Source organism: Panicum virgatum, chromosome 5N (assembly GCF_016808335.1).
Source record: "Panicum virgatum strain AP13 chromosome 5N, P.virgatum_v5, whole genome shotgun sequence".
Lineage (NCBI taxonomy): Eukaryota > Viridiplantae > Streptophyta > Magnoliopsida > Poales > Poaceae > Panicum > Panicum virgatum.
The window spans coordinates 49,417,959-49,440,146 of NC_053149.1; positions in this window are offsets into that span (position 1 = coordinate 49,417,959).

A 22,188-nucleotide genomic window follows, 5' to 3' on the forward strand; every position below is an offset into this window, starting at 1 on the left:
AATATAAATATATTCCAATCGAATTCTAATGTTTTTCAGGACTCGTTATTTCTTTCCAAGCTGAATGTTATATTCAAAGTTATAAATGGCCGAGTTTTGAACGCTTGACGTAATAATAATTTTTTTTTAAAAGCATGATGGGATAGTCAGAATATACTAGTGGATGACAGGACCTTGTGTTACCAATCCTTGACGTGTCTCCATGGTTGACAAGCTAGTCCCCGTCCTGGCCCGGCTGGTCAAGCACCCGTCGGATCATTTCCACAACATCAAAGAACGTGTGCTATCTCCATTGGAAACCCTCCTACTGATGAATTCCGTTGATCATGAGCTCCTCTCGCTGTCAAAGGAAACAGTACATCATTCGCCCCAGCCGAGCGGCTAGGCTAGCTTCCGATTAGCGAATTTCCGCCATATCCAAACTGCGCGGCCAGCTGGACCAACCCGAGCCTCCCGCGCGTGCGCCGGATCATATCAGAGAGCCACGCCTTATCCGATCCCCTGACGTGAAACGTACGTGGTCACAAACTTGCAATAGTTAATTAAATTTGTTAATATATACTCAATCCGTAAACTTGCCATCAGCATTTCGTGCGCGTTCCTTAGTTTATTCCGATCCGCTTGGTCGTTTGCGGGCTGTGCACACGCCCGCGCGCGGATTCGCTCGGCCGGCCAACCAGCGACCCGCGGTGCGCGGCCGGCCTCTATCGCTTTCCCCCAACGACGACCCAACGGTCGATCGACTCATCGCCAACGCGACGACGCCCTCCGCCGATGTGTGATCGGATCGTGATCTAGCCTAAGAGGAGGTGAATTAAACCAGTTAAAATCTTAATCTATGGCTCCAACTAAAATGCACAATATTAAACTAAAACATGCTATTTATATGTGCAATTATGGTTTACCTAGTGTGAAATCTCTATCACAAAAGAATTTAGCAACCTATAACTTTTCCTATCAGAAAACTACTCTATAAAAGTAAAGGCACACAAGAATTGCTAGTATAAAATGCGGAAACGTAAAGAGCGGGATAGGAAGAAGCAAACTCTTGATGCGGGTGTTTATCCCGTGATTCGGTTAGCCACAAAGGCACACCTACATCCACGTTGTTGAAGCACTCACTAAGAGTATCGCTTCACGGTACTCAAGTCTTTTCCGCGGACTCAACCACGGTCACCTTGATTCTGATTTCCACTAAGGAGCTTGTCCACGAAGAAAGAGGGTCTCCACGTCCCCCGTACAAGGATGTCGTCGCCGCTCCACACCAAGTCGGATGGTCGATGACTTGCAGGCGAGCCACCAATGCTCCAAGGGGCCGGCGCACCGAGATCATCTTGTTGGTTCGCTCAAGGAACCAGCTACAAAGCACAGCACCTTGCTTGCTCACTCACTCAAGAGCTAATTTAGCACTTACACTCTCAAAGCTAGTGCTAAACCTAAGGATTTGATCAATATGCACTTGGGTAGGCTTGGAGGGTTTTCTGGGTGTGTATGAGGCTTGTAGCAACTCCAGTAATTTTCAAATGATCTGGGGAGCCCATATATATAAGCCACCAAGTGGAGAGAGCCATTACCCAACTTTCTGCGTAGGCGTCGGATAGACCGACGGTGTGGCACCGGTTCATCCGGTCACACTGTGCCCTGAGGTAGCCGTTGGGTCTTTTGACACGTGATGTAGGTGTCACCGGATAAACCGATTCTTGGCCGTCGGTTTATCCGGTGGGCGACGGAGTATCCGGTGCTGAAGTAATCTTCAGTTGTGGCGCTGACGTCATTACTCCGACGCTATACACCGGTGCCCATCGGATCATCCAGTGCTGAAGACTTGGCTTCAACGCGCTTGACATGCTTTCTGGTACATCCTCCGGTGATTGCTCCGACGCTCCTCCTTAGCACCATCAGATCATCCGGTGCCACTTGGCTCTTCTCCCACCAGTGTAGTGTAGTGTAGTGTAGTACACTACCAGCAGCCTCGCCGAGCCCCGAGCCGGGTAGTAACGACCAACGGCCGCGGCAGGCCCCGTCGCCGGTGGCACCGGCGGCCATGTGCTCCCGGGCCTCCCGGCTGTCGGCATGAATATAGGCAACGTGGCGGGCGCGGCACCCGCCCACCTACCGCGCGCCTACTGGCTGCAGTGCCGCCGGTGGGGCCCGAGGCAACCGCTGCCTTACGTGCCTGGAAAGCGACGCCCTTTTTGCTCGCAGGATCTCCGGGGGGGACCCGCGGACCCCGAAATCACAGATTTGGCCCTGTCCCCTCACCCCTGCCGCGCGCAATTTGGTTCGACCCATAATAATATGGATGAGAATGGGTTGGGTCGACCCATTGGGTAATTGATCCGACTCAAAAAAAAGGTCAATGGGTTCTAGGGGCTGGGTCCAAGGCTAGGGCCGGGTCGGTCCATTCCCATCTTGAAGTACAGCTTTGGTCATCAGAAGGTCAAACATAACGTTTCGATCTTATCTACACACCACAAATAATCTTGTTGCTCTGAGTCAAGCCTCGGCCCCATGCATGCCACCACCACGCCACATTCATGTCAATAGCCAATTGGTAAGCTTTTAACTAGATCGTGATTTGGTAGGCTAATTTCTTTTCATCATCAGTGTTTGTGTCGTTTAGCTAGACAGGCACACTGCCGTCCACTCGGGACGCCATCATCATTGACTGAAAAAATGCGCCATGCACGATTCCGGCACGAAGGGATCCGAGGTTTTTTTCTTTTTGCTAATTTTTTTCCTCGGAGATGGCGAAGCAAGGGAATCCAAGTATATATCAAATGGACTTATTTTCTGTAGAAGAGCGAGACTTTTTTTTTTGAATCAGAGAAGAGCGAGACAGAGAGCAAGCAGTTTACTACCAAAAGTCCACAAGCCTTTCGTATGTATCACCACGTACCATTATTACGACGATGAACGTCCATAATGCATTGTCTAGAGGCCGTACTAGATCCGCGAGACTTCACGTGCAGAATAATTGGGACGCAACGCATGGCCTTGCATGCATCCATGCATGCACTCGATCGATCAACGGACGATCGAGCACCAGTCAATCCGTCCGGCCGGTCCCGGACGTGTCATCTTACAAATAATAGTAGTACAACTCTAAACCTCATTTAATCCTCAGTCACGCGCGCTAATTAAAACGACGTTGGGCTGGTCATGGACCGCGCACGCCCGTCCGCCGGCGGAGCGCGGTGGCGTCCGCCCGCTCGTCGTCCGTCCACCGACGGCGAGTAAGAAGGGTCGGCCCCTCGACGTTTACGTGGCGACGGCTGCGCGTGCGGCCGGCACATACGTACAAGGCTAGCTGCTCTTGCTTGGAGTCCTGGACGCTCCCGACGAGCGAGCTTGCGTAGGATATATTCTCCGCCACCTCGACCGCGACACCACCACCAGTCCACCACCACGTCTCGCTCCGCCTGGTACGTATAGTACTGTCAGAGATACTACGCCTGTCTGAACGCGCGGCCGGCCGGTGAGCGATCGATGACGATTGACGAGCTTGCATCGGTGGGCCAAGACTTCCCGCGGACGGAAACGAATATATCCCCAGCGCCATGGCAAAAGGGGATAAGCGACGACTTGCTCGACGGACAGCAACGCGAACGTCCCAGATGTTGCCGCGCGCGCCTGTGAGGGCGTCGTCGGGAGGAACGACAGGTTTGTTTGTTCTTCGAGCTAAGCAGCTAGCTATAAAGTGCGTCGTCGCCCAACGGATTGGATTGCTCATCCGGCTTAATATATTACTACATATACTAAAGCTCCAAGATTTGGAGCTACCCCGTGAGACGTGGCCCCACGCGCGACCCATGTACTGTTTATGCGGGGGCCATGTGGGACCCACATTCTATTCAGGTGGGACCCACATACTCTTTAGGTGGGACCCACGTACTCTTTAGGTGGGACCCACATATTATTCCGTTGGGACCTGCGCACATTGTTTCGTGGGACCCACAATGGGTCCCTTTATCTTTATTTGAAAATACAAAATATATTTAATTACTCCCGATATATAAATATAATTGCTAGACTTTGTATACTACGGTCGCATGCGGTAGCTCTACTACTTTTTGAACTTTGCTTTCACTTCATAAGATCGAAAAATATAATTGAATTATTCATTCATCGCTAATCTTATCTTTTTTCTCTACCAAAACTAATAATCAATGTAAGCCAATCCATCAACTATACCTATTAGCATAAAAAAATAGTGAACTCCTATAAAAAGCTATATGTACTCTTCGATACAATATTGTCTTGAACATAACACAATATTGTCTTGAACATAACAGAGGATAATATTTTCCCATTATTACTTTATGTCAATATTTTTTTATAGGCGCGCATAGCGCGCCAACGTGACTAGTCTATTATTATCTTATTATTTTGCCAATAAACGGAACCTCCACGTTCGCTCTCAAGGATTAGAAATTCCCAAATTAATCGGAAAAAAATAGAAAAATAAAAATTACCCACACTGCCTTTATAATAAAAATTAACCTAAAGCTCCAAGATTTGGAGCTACCCCGTGAGACGTGGCCCCACGTGGGACCCATGTACTGTTCATGCGGTGGCCATGTGGGACCCACATTCTATTCAGGTGGGACCCACATACTCTTTAGGTGGGACCCACGTACTCTTTAAGTGGGACCCACATATAATTCCGTTGGGACCCGCGCACATTGTTTCGTGGGACCCACCGTGGGTCCCTTTATCTTTATTTGAAAATACAAAATATATTTAATTACTCCCTATATATAAATATAATTGCTAGACTTTGTATACTACGGTCGCATGCGGTAGCTCTACTACTTTTTGAACTTTGCTTTCACTTCATAAGATCGAAAAATATAATTGAATTATTCATTCATCGCTAATCTTATCTTTTTTCTCTACCAAAACTAATAATCAATGTAAGCCAATCCATCAACTATACCTATTAGCATAAAAAAAATAGTGAGCCCCTATAAAAAGCTATATGTACTCTTCAATACAATATTGTCTTGAACATAACAGAGGATAATATTTTCCCATTATTACTTTAAGTCAATATTTTTTATAGGCGCGCATAGCGCACCAACGTGACTATTCTATTATTATCTTATTATTTGGCCAATAAACGGAGCCTCCACGTTGGCTCTCAAGGATTATAAATTCCCAGATTAATCAGAAAAAAATAGAAAAATAAAAATTACCCACACTGCCTTTATAATAAAAATTAACCTAAAATACCCCTGTGCCTAATTAAAAATCATCCACCAATGCCATTATAAAAAAATAAATATAAAATACCATTTGGCATGTATCAGTTACAAACATATACTATTAATAAAAACTAAAGCTAAAAAGAATCAATCAAAATAAAACAAAAATAAGAATAATTATAAATGTATCAGTTACAAATATATACTATTAATAAAAACTAAAGCTAACAACAATCAATCAAAATAAAACAAAAATAAGAATAATTAAACGCATAGTATTGTTAAAGCTCAACAAATCAAATTGTTATTATAGGTAGATCATATTTAAATTGTTTTAACCAACAGTAAGATATAATTTACGATAATGAACAGGGTGATGTAAGGTAAAAAATAGTGTAATCTTTAAGTAAGGATACAACGACAATGCAAATTTTTGAATTTTCAATACCAGCCGCGCAAATGCGCGGTCCATACGCCTAGTTTATATAATACAACCACACCGCCCACTGGCATATCGGATTGTCCGTCACACCGCATACTTTTTTTTTCTTTCTTACATCATCGGTCCATCGTCCAACCCCGTGAGACGTGGCCCACGTGGGACCCATGTACTGTTCATGCGGGACCCACGTTCTATCCAGTGGGACCCACATACTATTCCGGTAGGACCCACGTACTCTTTAGGTAGGACCCACATACTATTTAAGTGGGACCCACATATTATTCCGTTGGGACCCGCGCACATTCTTTCGTGGGACCCACCATGGGTCCCTTTATCTTTATTTGAAAATACAAAATATATTTAATTACTCCCTATATATAAATATAATTGCTAGACTTTGTATACTACGGTCGCATGTGGTAGCCCTACTACTTTTTGAACTTTGCTTTCACTTCATAAGCTCGAAAAATATAATTGAATTATTCATTCATCGCTAATCTTATCTTTTTTCTCTACCAAAACTAATAATCAATGTAAGCCAATCCATCAACTATACCTATTAGCATAAAAAAATTAGTGAACTCCTAAAAAAAGCTATATGTACCTCTTCGATACAATATTGTCTTGAACATAATGGAGGATAATATTTTCCCATTATTACTTTAGGTCAATATTTTTTTATAGCCGCGCATAGCGCGCCAACATGACTAGTCTATTATTATCTTATTATTTGGCCAACAAACGGAGCCTCCACGTTCGCTCTCAAGTCTTAGAAATTCCCACATTAATCGGAGAAAAATAAAAAAAATAAAAATTACCCACCACTGCCATTATATTAAAAATTAACCTAAAATACCCCTGTGCCTAATTAAAAATCACCCACCAATGTCATTATGAAAAATTAAATATAAAATATCATTTAGCTATGTATCAATTACAAACATATACTATTAATAAAAATTAAAGCTAACAATAATCAATCAAAGTAAAATGAAAAAAGAATAATTATATGCATAATATTATTAAAGCTCAAAAAATCAGATTATTATTATAGGTAGATCATATTTGAATTGTTTTAACCAACAATAAGACGTAATTTACCATAATGAACAGAGTGATATATGGTAAAAAAAATAGTAGAATCTTTAAGTAAGGAGACAACGACATGCGAATTTTTGAATTTTCAATACTAGCCGCACAAATACGCGGGTATATGCCTAGTTGTTTATTAATTATTATACATGTCCGAGCCTCGAGGTTTTGGGTTGAGTTTTTAGTTGAGCTCTCTGCTCCCTCGGGCGCCGAGGGTCCGAGGCTCTATTTATCCGGTGTCTACTAGATACTCCGGTGCCTCCGCATCGGTTCATCCGGTGCCACTGGTTTCTGCAGAACTTGTCCATTTCAATCTTTCTTTGAGTTCTTTCTTCGTATTTTGCTTTGCTTGGCCTTTTTGCTTCATTCCTGGGATCTATTTGTGTTCACTTGACAAATTCAGTAGTCTCATTAATTATGTTGTTACTTTATCACGAAAATCACAAAACAATAGCCTAATGGAGCCATCTTACTTACAACGTGCCACGACCGCCGCCAATGAGCGAGAGATCTCACGAAATCCCGGCACCACAGGCGACCCCCCGACCTGCGGCGAGCGGAGCTGCTAGCCAACCTCGCCAAGCAACCGCCAATGGTTGGCGCTCGCGCACGGGCCGGGGCGGGGGAACTGACGGAGGTTAGGCGTCGGCGATCCGCGTGCGCGACTGCGCGGCGCCACCTGGTTGCCGTTTCTAACTGGAGAGCGCGACGTGACACGGTGCCGTGGCCGAGAGAGTCGTCGCCGGGCGTGCGCTGCTGCGGGTCGCTCCGTTGTCCCGTCGGGTGGAGACTTGTCGTCGGGGCGCGCGAGTGCTGGCGTAGCGTCGGAAACGAATGCGATCGCGCTGCTGGCGCGGATCGGACGCGGACGGTTACGTGTGCGCCGCGGCCGACACGTCGGAATGCGCTGGAGAGACCGCGAGCCGCGGGCGGATTCTGACAGAGACGATTCGGTTTGCGCCCCATCGGTGTCATACCGGCCGTGCCGGAGGGGTGTTGGTAGTAGTCGGTAGTCCGCCCGCACACCTACATGCGTTGGTAAGTTTTGACGACATGGTCGGCGGTCGCGAGCGAGCTAGTCACGTCCAGATCGGCGATTTGACCGCTAACAAATCCACCACCGGGCTAGACGGCCGGCTAGCCACCCGACCAGGCCGGCCTGCAGCTGCAGGTGCTACTGGCTAGCAGGCTAGGGCTACCCGCAGGCATAGCGTTGCCTGCGTGTGCTGCGCGGCTGGCCGGTGACCAGCGACAGCGCGAGTCTGGTGGCGCGTTACGGCCCGGCGACATGCGGGCGCGCCTGGTTGGACCGCCCAGATCCCGGTCCGGACTATAGCGCGACGGCGACAGACGGGGCGTGTGGTTGTATCGCGAGCTCGATCTGTCTGTCCACCGGCGCGCTGCACACGTAGTGGTCTGGTCTGTCGGTTTCGTCGCTCGTTACTAGAAGTGAAGCGCTCTCGTGCCTCGTAAGATGCCCGTTTTGGTACACAGCAAGGGTGTTCTTTTTGAGGTGTGCCATCTGTGCGCAGCCTATACGGTGTTGCCTTGACTACTGCCTATCTAGATACAAATATTGAACATATGATCCAAACACAACGGCACACCGACCGCGGTTTCGGCAAAGAGTTTTATTTGCCAATTCCTGTCAAAAAGAAAAGAAAAACCTGCACTGACCGACAAACACAACAGTACTTAGCTAGTCACTCGATCACACGTACAAGAAATAAAGGCCACTGTAGTTTTACTTTAGTATGTTGCGAAGCTGCACAAAGAGATATTCGGACATGAACGACATACATTGTTTAACAAAGGTAAAACAACGATCAAATTGCACTGTGACTATGTGTTGGTTTGGGGTGTAAAAAATTTCACGGAAACTTTTTACACCTTTGACCACTAATTTAGAGTATTAAACAAACTCTAATTACAAAACAACCTGCACATCCCCCGTGTAAATCGCGAGACGAATCTAATGAGGCCTTTGACCACGTGATTGGATGATAATTACTGTAGCATCACTGTAGTAAATCATGAATTAATTACCGTCATTAGACTCGTCGGGAAAAGTTACACCCATTTCTAAAAAAGATTTTGCAAATAGACTTTATTTAGTACTCCATGCGGACAAGATTCCCTTTCCGCGAAATGGTTAATGTTGTAACCAAACACGACCTAATAAACTCCACTACATTTAAGAATGTACTGCAATGTAATTAAATTGATGTTCTTTATGAGGAAAATGTATGTAAATTGATGTTGCTAGTCAAATTTGCATCCTAGAAGATTCAGCTTGAAAAGATCAGAGCACAGTTCTGATCCCGTGCTGCATGTGGCCATGTGCTCATGTATTGACAGCATGTGCACAGTGCGCCTGAAGTCCAAACCAGATGCTTCAGCAGTTTCGACAAAAAACACAGAGCACCCGTCGTGTAGTGTAGTGTAGTACTACCAGCAGCCTCGCCGAGCCCCGAGCCCCGAGCCGGGTAGTAACTACCAACGGCCGCGGCAGGCCCCGTCGCCGGCGGCACCGGCGGGCCATGTGCTCCCGGGCCTCCCGGCTGTCGGCATGAATATAGGCAACGTGGCACCCGCCCACCTACCGCGCGCCTACTGGCTGCAGTGCCGCCGGTGGGGCCCGAGGCAACCGCTGCCTTACGTGGCGCGCCGTACGGTCCACCACCTGGAAAGCGACGCCCTTTTTGCTCGCAGGATCTCCGGGGGGGGACCCGCGGACCCCGAAATCCCAGATTTGGCTTTGTCCCCTAACCCCTGCCGCGCGCAATTCGGTTCCGGTGGATCATCATGCGTGAGGGCAAGCAGGCCATGTTACCGCACCGTGCTACTGCTCCACTAGCGTAGCGCCCCTATAGGCCTATAGAGAGTAGGGAGGCCCGGGGCACCGAACTTTTAAGATTGCGTTTTGTATCGGATCGGAAAGCTAAAACTAAAACTCGCAAACTTTCTAGAATATCTATCTCTTACTAAGTTTGAGATTTTGTATGGAGTTAAGAGTGCAAGATCCAGTGATTTCAATGCATGTATTCAAGTAGTGTGCGTTATCATGGTTAAGATACTAATGTCGGTTCGGTTGGCATGATTATTTGAGGGCAGAGAGGAGTGTGGTATTACTTCCATGTTGATAGTTAGCTTTAAGGATAGATGGGGCAACAAATCTATGCACACATAAGTAGTTTGAAATACTACTCCTAACATAAACAAGCAACTATCAATAAATTTTGGCCAAAATAAAAGGGTGCCAAATTGCCAAAATTCAAAAGGCTGCTAAAAAAAATCAAAAGGCACATCTTTCATTTTTTTTTGACAGGCAGGTGTTGTTGCGAAAGACAAGAAAAAGGTCAAGATTGAATAAATATTTTGACCGAGCCAAGCATGAGCAAAGAGATAATGCTGCGATTCACAAAAAGAAAAGAGATAGTGCTGCAAGGAATGACAAATTTTACTCACAGAAAGAAAAAAGAAACCCGTAGTTGACAAAATTTACTCATAGTTGTTGGTTTGTTAGGAGGCAGTATTGCAAGTCATTACTCCACTTGGTAGTTATTGTCAAGTTTACTTTTTTGGAGCTATAGTTGTTTGTTTGTTTGTTGAGAGGCAAAATTCGGATGTTTTGTCACTTTTCTACGATAATGAAAAGAGTATATGACCGGCTTGCCAGGCTAGTTGCTGTAGGTTTATCTTTGTTTTCTTTTAAGACCGTGCAGTTGTAGGTTTTTATACCTAGTTTTTATCATAAACTGGATCAACTCTGTCTTCTATAGCGAATTGAAGGAACCGCTGTCCCATTCAAAGGTTCTTTCAGAAAAACTTAGAGTATAGTAGTATCTAAACCATCAAACACTTTTGGATATTTTGAATAGTGCACCACAATATAAAGCAACACATGATTACATGAACGATGGAAAAACGACACTATCTCGTGAATGAAGTGAGGAGTACGTAGTACTACCTCCAGTCCTCCATGTGGGGACACTAGTCACTGGAGCACGAGATCCTAGCTATAATCCAGCGGCGGGAAGGAGCAAGGCACTGACTCCACCATGTGGCCGCGCATGTGGCGCGCACATTACAATTTGCATCCTGCGCAGCGCCATTCAGGGCTAGATCTTTGCGGCCATTGATTCCTCCTCCCGGCCGCCGGTCCCTGTTTGCGCAAGTGCAAATAATGGCTGGACGGACTCCTTATCTGAAGCATGTGCACATCGTCATCTTTCACTGATCATTTTTTTTCTTATCCTGTCCAGGATCATGGGCACACACACTGTACTCCTGACTGCCCTCTTCATATGCATGCACGTCATTGGATCTTTCGACTTTTGTTGCGTGCATTGCAAAATTCCTCTATACTAAAAAAACCTTGTTCTTTTTTCTTCCTCTTCGATTGGCACGTAGTACTGTACAGTCGTTTCGCGTGTTAAGAATACTGTCCGCTCGAGTTAGGCTAGCAGGTTTCAACCCTTTGTCTGGTGCCAGGTTCCAGTTTTCCACACAGTACAGCTATGGAAGGGAATGGGTCGGGTTGACCCATTGGGTAGTTGACCCGACCCACAAAAATAGGGTCAATGGGTTCTAGGAGCATATTCTAAATTTTAAAATGGGTCAATAGAGCCGAAACCTATTGACCCAAGGGGTATTATAGGTCGACTCACTTGTCATATTAATAATTTTTTATTTGATTTATTGGTTTTCTTCATTCTTTTGAATAAATACAACTGGTCATAAGTTGTTAGATTCAATATACTTCAAAATATAGTGAGGAATATCATACGTTAGAAGTGAAAATGGATAAAATTAAAATCATGGATCGCTAGTAAACATATTTAATTTGATGCATTGCTAACAATCTTAATATATTATTGTGATACGTTTTAATCTTGAATCTTAACTTTTCTAAAAATGTTGATAGTATTCATGGTTTAGGATTATAAAAAAAATATTTGAGTCGACCCATAATATCCAATGGGCCATCAAGCCATAACATCTAGAAAAAATAGGTCGACCCATGACCCCTAGAATTGGCCTCGAGGCCATGGGACCGGGTCCAAGGCCAGGGCCGGGTCGGCCTATTCCAATCTTGAAGTACAGCTCTGGTCATCAGACGGTCAAACATAACGTTACGATCTTATCTACACACCACAAATAATCTTGTTGCTCTGAGTCCAGCCTCGGCCCCATGCATGCCACCACCACGCCACATTCATGTCATAGCCAATTGGTAAGCTTTTAACTAGATCGTGATTTGGTAGGCTAATTTCTTTTCATCATCAGTGTTTGTGTCGTTTAGCTAGGCAGGCCCACTGCCGTCCACTCTGGACGCCATCATCATTAACTGAAAAAAATGCGCCATGCACGATTCCGGCATGAAGGGATCCGAGTTTTTTTTTCCTTTTTGCTAATTTTTTTCCTCGGAGATGGCGAAGCAAGGGAATCCAAGTATATATCAAATGGACTTATTTTCTGTAGAAGAGCGAGACTTTTTTTTTTGAATCAGAGAAGAGCGAGACAGAGAGCAAGCAGTTTACTACCAAAAGTCCACAAGCCTTTCGTATGTATCACCACGTACCATTATTACGACGATGAACGTCCATAATGCATTGTATAGAGGCCGTACTAGATCCGCGAGACACGCTTCACGTGCAGAATAATTGGGACGCAATGCATGGCCTTGCATGCATCCATGCATGCACTCGATCGATCAACGGACGATCGAGCACCAGACAATCCGTCCGGCCGGTCCCGGACGTGTCATCTTACAAATAATAGTAGTACAACTCTAAACCTCATTTAATCCTCAGTCGCGCGCTAATTAAAACGACGTGGGGCTGGCCATGGACCGCGCACGCCCGTCCGCCCGCCTGTCCGTCCACCGACGGCGGGTAAGAAGGGTCGGCCCCTCGACGTTTACGTGGCGACGGCTGCGCGTGCGGCCGGCAGATACGTACAAGGCTAGCTGCTCTTGCTTGGAGTCCTGGACGCTCCCGACGAGCGAGCTTGCGCTCCGCCACCTCGACCGCGACACCACCACCACGGCCGTGTTTGGTTGTGGGGTGAAAAAATTTTCACCCTACTTTAACCACTGATTACGAGTATTAAATAAAATCTAATTACAAAACCACCTCCACAACCCCGTGTAAATCGCGAGACGAATCTAATGAGGCCTTTGACCGCGCGATTAGAGGATGGTACTGTAGCATCACTGTAGCAAATCATCAATTAATTACCGCCATTAGATTCGTCTCGAAAAATTACCCCCTTCCTGAAAAAGTTTTGCAAATAGACTTTATTTAGTACTCCATGCAAGCGAGATTCTCTTCTCGAAAAACATACACGAAATTTACCAAACACGGCCCACGTCTCGCTTAACCTGGTACGTATAGTACTGTCAGAGATACTACCAGCTGTTTTGCTGTTCTGCTTCAGCACCAGCCAATAGTATTTTTCTCTCGCACCACTCCAGCAGCAACCTCAAGTCACCAATCAGTCAGCAGTGTTTTTCACTCACACCACTCCAGCAGCAACCTCCAGTACCAGCACAGCGAACAGAGCCTGAACGCGCGGCCGGCCGGTGAGCGATCGATGACGATTGACGAGCTTGCATCGGTGTGCCAAGACTTCCCGCGGACGGAAACGAATATATCCCCAGCGCCATGGCAAAAGGGGATAAGCGACGACTTGCTCGACGGACAGCAACGCGAACGTCCCAGATGTTGCCGCGCGCGCCTGTGAGGGCGTCGTCGGGAGCAACGACAGGTTTGTTTGTTCTTCGAGCTAAGCTGCTAGCTAGAAAGTGCGTCGTCGCCCAACGGATTGGATTGCTCATCCGGCTTAATATATTACTACATATACTAAAGCTCTAAGATTTGGAGCTACCGCGTGAGACGTGGCACCACGTGGGACCCATGTACTGTTCATGCGGACCCATGTGGGACCCACGTTCTATTCAGGTGGGACCCACGTACTCTTTAGGTGGGACCCACGTACTATTTAAGTGGGACCCACATATTATTCCGTTGGGACCCGCACATTGTTTTGTGGGACCCACGTGGGTCCCTTTATCTTTATTTGAAAATACAAAATATATTTAATTACTCACTATATATAAATATAATTGCTAGACTTTGTATATTACGGTCCCATGCGGTAGCTCTACTATTTTTTGAACTTTGCTTTCACTTCACAAGCTCGAAAAATATGATTGAATTATTCATTCATGGCTAATCTTATCTTTTTTTCTCTACCAAAACTAATAATCAATGTATGCCAATCCATCAACTATATCTATTAGCATTAAAAAATTAGTGAACTCCTCAAAAAAACTATATGTACCTCTTCGATACAATATTGTCTTGAACATAATAGAGAATAATATTTTCCCATTATTACTTTAGGTCAATATTTTTTTATAGGCGCGCATAGCGCGCCAACGCGACAAGTCTATTATTATCTTATTATTTGGCCAACAAACGGAGTCTTCACGGTCGCTCTCAAGGCTTAGAAATTCCCACATTAATCGGAGAAAAATAAAAAAATAAAAATTACCCACCACTGCCATTATAATAAAAATTAACCTAAAATACCCCTATGCCTAATTAAAAATCACCCACCAATGCCATTATGAAAAAATAAATATAAAATACCATTTAGCATGTATCAGTTACGAACATATACTATTAATAAAAACTAAAGCTAACAACAATCAATCAAAATAAAACAAAAATAAGAATAATTATAAATGTAACAGTTACAAATATATACTATTAATAAAAACTAAAGCTAACTACAATCAATCAAAATAAAACAAAAATAAGAATAATTAAATGCATAGTATTGTTAAAGCACAACAAATCAAATTGTTATTATAGGTAGATCATATTTGAATTGTTTTAACCAACAGTACGATAATGAACAGGGTGATGTATGGTAAAAAAATAGTATAATCTATAAATAAGGATACAACGACAATGCAAATTTTTAAATTTTCAATACTAGCCGCACAAATGCGCGGTCCATACGCCTAGTTTATATAATACAACCACACCGCCCACTGGCATATCGGATTGTCCGTCACGCCGCGTACTTTTTTTTCTTTCTTTCTTTCTTACATCATCGGTCCATCGTCCAACCCCGTTAGACGTGGCCCCACGTGGGACCCATGTACTGTTCATGCGGGACCCACGTTCTATCTAGTGGGACCCACGTACTATTCCGGTAGGACCCACGTGCTCTTTAGGTGGGACCCACGTACTATTTAAGTGGGACCCACATATTATTCTGTTGGGACCCGCGCACATTGTTTCGTGGGACCCACCGTGGGTCCCTTTATCTTTATTTGAAAATACAAAATATATTTAATTACTCCCTATATATAAATATAATTGCTAGACTTTGTATACTACGATCGCATGCGGTAGCCCTACTACTTTTTGAACTTTGCTTTCACTTCATAAGCTCGAAAAATATAATTGAATTATTCATTCATCGCTAATTTTATCTTTTTTCTCTACCAAAACTAATAATCAATGTAAGCCATTCCATCAACTATACCTATTAGCATAAAAAAAATTAGTGAACTCCTAAAAAAAGCTATATGTACCTCTTCGATACAATATTGTCTTGAACATAATAGAGGATAATATTTTCCCATTATTGCTTTAGGTCAATATTTTTTATAGGCGCGCATAGCGCGCCAACGTGACTAGTCTATTATTATCTTATTATTTGGCCAACAAACGGAGCCTCCACGTTCGCTCTCAAGGCTTAGAAATTCCCACATTAATCGGAGAAAAATAGAAAAATAAAAATTACGCACCACTACCATTATAATAAAAATTAACCTAAAATACCCCTGTGCCTAATTAAAAATCACCCACCAATGCCATTATAAAAAAATAAATATAAAATACCATTTAGCATGTATCTGTTACAAACATATACTATTAATAAAAACTAAAGCTAACAACAATCATTCAAAATAAAATGAAAATAAGAATAATTATAAATGTATCAGTTACAAATATATACTATTAATAAAAACGAAAGCTAACAACAATCAATCAAAATAAAACAAAAATAAGAATAATTAAACGCATAGTATTGTTAAAGCTCAACAAATCAAATTGTTATTATAGGTAGATCATATTTAAATTGTTTTAATCAACAGTAAGATATAATTTATGATAATGAACAGTGTGATGTATGGTAAAAAAATAGTATAATCTTTAAGTAAGGATACAACGACAATGCAACTTTTTGAATTTTCAATACTAGCCGCGCAAATACGTGGTCCATACGCCTAGTTTATATAATACAACCACACCGGCCACTGGCATATCAGATTGTCCGTCACGCCGCGTACTTTTTTTTCTTTCTTTCTTACATCATCGGTCCATCGTCCTTTAACCCGCGGCGAAAACGCTTTTCTTTCTATCTCTATCGGTCTTTTCTTTAGACCGTTTAGACCGGCTTTTCCTCTTTGGAATCGTAGGTTGAAGACCCAGCATAGTAAACGTTTCACATGCAAATGCGCCCGTAGATCAGAGAGGGCTACCTAGCTAGCTGCACCGCGCGGGTCAATCCTCAATCGTACATGGTCCATCATGACTCATGACTCGGTGAAAAAGCCGGTCGTCGTCGTCGTGCTAATTTTCTGTTAAATTCCTTTTTTTAGAATCACGAAGTACAACGAAGACGCCCACAACATGCACGCACACTCACACCCTATGAATACACGTATACAAATCCTACCCCTATGAGCACCTCCGAAGGACTGAGCACCGGCAGATCTGAAGATTCCCGAAGTCACCACTGGCGCCTCATCGTCGACGGGAACGTCGCTTACCACTTAACGTGTAACACCGGTAAATCCTAGAAAAATCCCAGAAAAAATGCGAGCACCAGAAAAATCGCCTTAAACTAATGTTAAATTCCTCTTTTAGACCGGTGGTATATGAACCAGGCCACCACCACTACGGTTAGCCTGCTAATAAGCAGCCTTCAAGAATTCTCTCAAAGATATCCTTTTCTTTCATAGGAAGGAAGAATATTCGTCGTCGAGTGATATTGTATCTACTAACCCCAACAATCAACTTTACAGCGTGCTTTATATCTATATATGCTTGCGTCACGTCCTTTTTATCGATTCCTTTTGCTCATGTGGGTGTAAAAGTTCGAATCGTTTGAATTCAAAAGGAGAAGTTTCCGTTCGTCCATGCAAAGTCGCACACGCATATATATATATATATATATATATATATATATATATATATATATATATATATATATATATATATATATAAACTATACATAAAAAGAAGCTTTTGGACCGGCTGTAGTGCTGATGCTTCCATTGTCATATGGAGCAGCAGACCAGCAGTATATTACACTTACTATATATGCACCGTACGGCCATCTCAAAGAACGATTGCTTGGTTAATTGGTGGCTAATAGGAGTACTTAACCTAAACGTGCCCAGCGAACGCACACGCGCGAATCATGGCCTTTGGTTCCAAAGCGCTTGCTAGCGCTATAAAGGGAATCTTGCATGCATGGTGTGCTAAATGAAGTCTATTTGTAAAATTTTTTCAGATATGAGTGTAACTTTTCGTGACGAATCTGATGACGGTAATTAATTGATGATTTGCTACAGTGATGCTACAGTAACTATCATCTAATCGTGCTGTCAAAGACCTCATTAGATTCTCCAGGGTCACTAGCGCAGGGGTTCTGAAGTTGGTTTTGTAAACCGGCTTTGTTTGACACCGTAATTAGTGGTCAAAATGTCACTATTTACTAGCACGCTACCAACCAAACGGGGCCCATATCTCTTGCCGCTCGATCCGGGCGATGGCGTGGATCCGTGTTGGCGCGGACTCGGCGTCAGACGGGAAATGTGTGCGCCAATAATGGCCCCGTTTGGTTTGTGCTGTGCTAGTGAATAGTGATATTTTGACTGCTAATTACGGTGTCAAACAAAGCCAATTTACAAAACCAACTTCAGAACCCCGCGCTAGTGATCCTAAAGAATCTAATGAGACTTTTGACCGAGCGATTAGAGAATGATTACTGTAGCATCGCTGTAGCAAATCATCGATTAATTACTGTCATTAGATTCGCCGCGAAAAATTATACTCATCCCTATAATAATTTTGCAAATAGACTTCATTTGGTCTTTCATACGGAGAGCTGAAGAGATGTGCTAGAATCCTAGACGAGGCCAATTTCGCCGGCAAGTTGGTACGAGTCTGGCCGATACGGATTTGAATTGAATGCGAGAGGGGGTGGTGACTCGGAGCCTGGTCAGGGTTTGGTCCAGCGTCCGCAGCATTGGGTTCACCAGTCACCCCTGCTCTGTCTCTGTGGTTCTGGCCGAGTCTGGTCCATCCTATCTATTTCTATTTTTTTTGAAACAAACTGTCTTCTATTTTTTTTGAAACAAACTAGACAGGAGAGCTGCCGATTATATTAAAAAGAAGAAACAACACTCAAACTGGACACCACAACAACCAACAAGACACCACCACCAGCCAAACGACCATACAACTCCTCTCTAACTCGACTCAAACAACAACCGGTTGGATTAGGATATCAACATGGTTACACAACCCAAACTCGACTCCACACCCCGCTGCTCAGATCGGAATGAGACATCGACCCCCGTCAGATTGGGTCGTCGATCAGAGCCTCTGCATCATGCTCGGTCGGATTGGATCCTCGACGCGAGCTGCACCAACACAAAGGCAACCGAAGAGATACCAAGGCAACTACTAAGGCTAAACTACCAACACAAACCTCGAAAACCACCAACATGAAGCAACACCAGAAAACACAACAGAAAAAGCTTAACGAAGAGCCAAAGATGCCCCTGCCACAACATCCCAGAAGTCACGGCCTTTCAAACACATTATTGACTGGAGTAGGTCCGGTGGCACCAATTCCTTCAAACAGTCAGCACAGTCTTGAATTGCGTTCTCATAAAGCTTCCCGTCCTCTCTAATTAAGCCTAAGTCTTTGAGCACCTTACGTTGGGCAAGACGGGTGCTGTCGTTATCATTGATGGTGAGTGATGTACAGAAGGACGTCTAACATCGTCAGCCTTCAAGTCATTGGTGGCTAGAGGAGAGGTTGCCTCCAACCACGAAGTTTCTGGCGGTTGTGGCTCTTCCTCCTTGATCTCAATCGTAGACAGGGTGGAGCCATCTGTAACGGCAACGGAAAGCAGGGGGTCTTCAATTACCACACTCGCATATGAGTCAGCATCATCATCATCACTGGATGCATCTTCCACTAAACAACATCCTCGACGGGAGTGTCAACTTGCAGCATCATATGCTCCATGGGTGGGTCCAAGTGTGTAGCATCAGTTAAGATCTTTATGGGCACCTCCATAGTGTGCGAGGGTGATGTATCATCTGCGGTAGGGGTTGAGATGCCAGCAACGGAGGCAGCTGGGGATAATGTCTCTTCCATCAATGTCTTTGGGTGAATCTCCACAGGAAAATTCTTTGTGGTTATCTCCTCTGCAACTGCATATATTGAATAACACGGCCTGCATATATATTGAATGACAAAGGTTAAGAGAGAATGGACTTGAGGTTAGGAGGAAAGGACGCCGGCCATCAACTACCCTCTGATTCCTAGATGGACTGGACGTGAAAAAAGGTAGAAAGTGGACTGTGTACGTTTTTCTGGTTGCAAGATTATTATGTGCTCGAAGAAATTAACAATGACGACCAGAGAATTACAGTGCCCGTCTCGATCGGTTGTGCGACAAAACCAACAGAGAAATACAACGCCGCTGCTGCAAAAGAGAAAGAATGAGAGCACAAAGTGAATGTGGTCGCAGTTCTAGCTACTTTCTTTAGAAAAAGGCTCCAAATTAATAAAAAGAAATATGGTCACCTTTTTATCTGTGATTTGATTTAAAATTATTGTTGTATTCATTGTTTTTTTTTCTGTATTCTCTAAATTAAAGCAGAAGAAATATATGAGATAAAGGATGCACATTCTTTAATGTATAGCATTCATGAACGCATTACCTAAATTTAAACTGCAATCTGTATCAACTGCTACCAAGATCTCACTCAAATCCAGTGATAGCTAGGTTAATCAATGCTGCCAACCTGCAAGCCGGGTCGTTTGCCTTTGGCGCCAAGTTTGAAAGTTCACTTTCCGATCCCTTCGCACAAACATAACCACCAGTAGTACCACTTTACTTAGAATCCAAGAATCTACTCTCGTATTAATTATCAGTTAGATGCGGATCTGCAAAAAGGTAAGATAAAAAGAAGAAAGATTTATGGATTTCCCCTTAATTTTCTTTGATGTGTTCTGCTGCGTGCTACTAATAATACACGGCACCTGGTAGCCATTACCTAACTGTATTGAAAGGCACAAAGCTAGCAATCATTGGTGCTTACTCTAGCTAATTAATCTCTAGCTAGAATACTCCCCTCCATCCTGAAATTTAGGGCATCTGGAGTTTTTAGGATAGATTATGATTGTGTACAAAAAAAACTCTCCTACCCCTAATTATTATGAATTGGGATTCTATTTGGGTTATTAAATATGTGCTAATTAAAGTAGCATATCCTTTCTCCATGCACCTCCCTCACATGCACTCCCCCTACATATTAATGAAGCTGGGTCTAGAATAGAAGGCTGGTGCAAGCCCCAACATTAATATTGAAAAAAAGAAAACTAAAGCAAGAATATCATCGTATAGTTAAATATTTTGTGAGATCACTTTACCTGAAACCAATGATACGAAAAAGATACTAATTTGTTCATAATAAAACTCTGACATTATTGATTTTTGAAATGTGTCTTGAGGATGCAATTTCACTATAAGCTTCTATGAGAAATAGAGTATTATATATATAGGATGGTATATAAAACCACTAAATAAAGGAAATTTGTGGCCACATCCGTTCGGTGACTAACTAGTGACCAAAGTCCAAGCACTACAAGGCAAGCTTAATATATAAATAATCCTTTTTTTTTTGAAGAAACGGGAGGGGAAGATCCCATTCTTTCCTGAAAAATTGGAGACATCTATCCGGGGTAGGTTGAATTCCTCTGAAGATTAGATCATTCCTTTGCATCCATAAGCTCCAACAGAAAATAATTATGGTGTCCATTAAGAAAGGAAGATTGATTTGTTCCTTAATTTCCTCCACGGCTAGCAAAGGATCAGTTTCCATCAAAACAATATTCATCCTGATCCAACAGGCTTGTGCAAAAGGACAAATGAAGAACAAGGAGAGAGGGTTTCATCTATCCCCAAGTTGCAACAGACACATTCATAAACATATATAAATAATCCTGGGACACATAGCTAGCAACGTATTCCAAATTTGTCTTTTACTTTGGACATTTGCTGGAGGCTGGAGTGCTGGTGTCTTGAGAATGCTGCACCTCTCAACCAACACCAACAACAAGCCTTCACTCTATACACCTGAAAACCACTACTTTTGTCCTACCTCAACCGTCGCCCCTTATCCAGACCTCCTTGCTATAGCAAACACAGTGGCCAGATGGAGGTGCTTCTTTTATTGCAAAATTAAAGGAACTATCCAAAATCCTTACAAAATACAAGTATTACCTAAATAATTTTTTATCATACCTGAAAAGAGCATAAAACTCATCTAGTTCCTCGCAAGAATAAATAATATTTGACACATGTGACCACATTAAAATCACCTGCAATTGTGCAATATCTCTTCAACATGACACTAGTGATATGCTGTACAAATTTGTGCACATTGTTTTGTCTATCTTTTCTAAGAAATTTTGAACGAACTATCTTTTCTCAGAAATAATCACTATAAGATCGAACATATAAAAGGGACAAGCATGTTTTCTTAAAAAAATAAGGAACCTTGAAGGCTATTGCTTGGACCCTTCCAGTTACACAATCCACCATGAGCCGTCACTTTCTCGGCGTTTTGCAACAGAAATCCACTGTGTTGCAGACCACAATCAGACACGGTAACACCCCCACCGGCCACCTGGGCTTTACCCAATACCTGTCCGGCAACCAAAATCATTTCCTTTCTTCATCTATTATCTTATTATTTGGCCAACAAACGAAGCCTCCACGTTAGCTCTCAAAGTCTAGAAATTCCCACGTTAATCGGAGAAAAATAAAAAAATAAAATTATCCACCACTACCATTATGATAAAATTTAGCCTAAAATACCCCTGTGTCTAATTAAAAATCACCCACCAATGTCATTATGAAAAATTAAATATAAAATACCATTTAGCTATGTATCAGTTACAAACATATACTATTAATAAAAATTAAAGCTAACAATAATCAATCAAAGTAAAACAAAAATAAGAATAATTATATGCATAATATTATTAAAGCTCAAAAAATCATATTATTATTATAGGTAGATCCTATTTGAATTGTTTAACCAACAA